General features: G+C 47.4%; 1 pseudogene; it reads right to left on the bottom strand.

Moving 5' to 3' along the window:
* Nucleotides 1-2,500, bottom strand: part of LOC142925479 (28S ribosomal RNA) — a 10,589-nt pseudogene that overhangs the window by 4,220 nt on the left and 3,869 nt on the right.

Genomic DNA, 2,500 nt, shown 5'->3' with positions numbered 1-2,500 from the left:
CTCCCGTCTCGGATATGAACCGTGGCTCTTTGTATACAGACCAGCCCAATCTAGCCGCTTCGTCTGCCAGAATGTTACTGATCTTGTTATGTCGCGCAATTCTTGCTTTCTGTACTGCAGGACATTGACCGAGAATGTGCGAAAGGGACTCGAGTCTGGCAGAGCATTTCCTGCAGGAACGTAAGGCCCCATCTCTGCCTCTGTTCAAGCTTTCTCTTGTTGGGTAAATATTTGCCCTTAGTTGTAGTGCTGCGATAAAGAAGCATTGTTTAAAGCCGCACCATGGCCTCAACCAAGCATTACTGATTCTATCATGCGCAAAGTTTACAATGCCCCTTCCTTGAACCGGCTTTTCGCACCATCTCTGAAATTCATGCTCCCTCCAATCGCAGGGTCTCGGATATACAGGTTCTTTTGACACCGAGTCCCTGAGAACGAATGTTGGGATTGCATCACTGTCACCCCCTGCTCGTACCCACAAATTACGGTATTCTTCCTCCATACCCTGCGAGGACACAATATTACGGGTGATAGCATCGGACGAGTTTGCTATACGTTGCAGCCTTCTAACTTGAACCGAAGGGATTGTTTTTTCCAGTTTCAAGATGGCAAGGCCTCCGTCTCGGGCTCTGGCATATAACAGTCCATCACAAGTTGAAGCGGGAAGGTGGAGCCATCCTTTTACCGCCTTTCTAATCTCTTGGTCCAACCCACGGAGAGTTGATTGCTTGCAGTCCGAGTGGTCTGCAGGATATAACAATCTGGGTAGGGCATAGGCATTGAGTAGTTCAACCTTCTGAGTTGGCTTCAGAGGCGCCTCATCGATTTTCGAGATCCATGTCTTTAGCTGACAATGTAGATCAGGCTGTATAGTGCCAGTCCAAGGGCCAATTTTTAGACCAAGGTATTTCGTTGATTCATCAGGTTGGATCATATGGACATCTTTATTTTTGATAGTCCATGGGTCGCAGTTGTTCACCGTATATTAATCTTTGGTTGGGCTTATCATGAAGCCCTGGCACTTTCTGGCCTGAACCTCCAATCCCGATAGCCCACAAAATGATTCCAAGATCGCTAGATTGGCGGCCATACCAACCCAAGATTCGCTCACCAACACCAAATCATCAGCAAACGCAAGAGCTGTCACGTGGTCGGTATCAATGGAGTACCCAACTCCGTGTGACTCTAGGGTGCATATCAAAGGGTCCATGGCAAGATTGAAGAGCAGGGGTGACATGGGGTCACCCTGTTTGACACCAACACGTATGCTAATTTCTCGAGTCGACTCGCCATTGCTTTTGAACGAGGTCGTACACCGATCGTAGGCGTTCTGGATGATGCCCACCACGTGTTCATCTACTTTCTTGTGCCTTAACACCCATAAAATATGAGCATGCGAAACCGAGTCAAAAGCTTTCGCTATGTCGATAAACATGACAGCCAACGGCCTGTGCAATTTCTTAGCATGTCTCATAAGGTCCTGTAGCACCTTAAGATTTTCAGAGCAGCCAGATGCCGCTATAAAACCACGCTGCCTTGGGTTTAAGGGACAAGCACGAGCAAGACGTGCAGTCATTATTCTGGAAAATAATCTCAGAATCATTGAACCGATTGTTATTGGTCTCCAGTTCCCCAATTCTTTCAGCTTTTCATCGTCCATAACCTTAGGAATAAGAATCGTCCTATTCTTTTTCAACTCTTTGGGAATAATTCCTGTAATCATCCATGCATTAAATAGGGCTGTCAGTGTCCGACCCTCGGGGTCGGCAGCACAGATTGCAGCCCTTGTTAGGCCATCTGGCCCAGCTGCTGACGTTGGTTTAATGGCCCGTATGGCAGTCTGAACTTCCTCCACCGAAATTAGGGGCTCAAAGTATTCGTTATTTGCAACACCTGATGACTTAAATTGGCCCAGGCCATTGAATGGCAACACCTTCTCCCATTTTTCGCAGTAAAAACGATATACATCTGCGTTCGGGATTCGGCATTCATGACGTTCAGTGCCATCCAGGACTAAGGACGCAAGAAGAGAGCGGTTCTTAAAGAAGAGCTTCTGGTGCTTCATGAAGCTTCCTCGTTTTTCCGCTCTCTTCTTCATCCAAGATCGTGTGGGTAATATCCTGGGTTTAATAATGTCGTTCTCGGGTTTTGAACGTTTGCCTTTGTTTTTCACCAATCTCATCGGACAAAGCATCAATGCTGTGGCAGTTTCTACGAGGGCATCATGTTGGCCCTCGCCGTTAAGCCAAGCCTTTATTGCCTCCATTGCAGGCTTTTCCAGGGTCCCAGAATTCTCATTCGTAAGCCGCTCAGCTGCTTGAGCGAGTATGGATGAAGTCCCCGTTGTTACATTTGGTGGGGGAGACAATGTCTCAAGAGGCCTAGAAGAAAAATGTAAGCTGTCTGACATGGGGGCCCCTGTCTTTTTACTTAGGTCCCGTCTCTTGTCAGAGACTTGCTTGTTGGTCTTAGTCCCAAGCGCTTCAGCAATGATCTTATT

The sequence above is a fragment of the Petromyzon marinus genome, chromosome 20 (genome assembly GCF_048934315.1).
Source record: "Petromyzon marinus isolate PM22_M1 ecotype Great Lakes invasive population chromosome 20, UKy_Petmar_22M1.pri1.0, whole genome shotgun sequence".
Taxonomy (NCBI): domain Eukaryota; kingdom Metazoa; phylum Chordata; class Hyperoartia; order Petromyzontiformes; family Petromyzontidae; genus Petromyzon; species Petromyzon marinus.
This window is presented reverse-complemented; position numbering and strand designations above follow the sequence as displayed.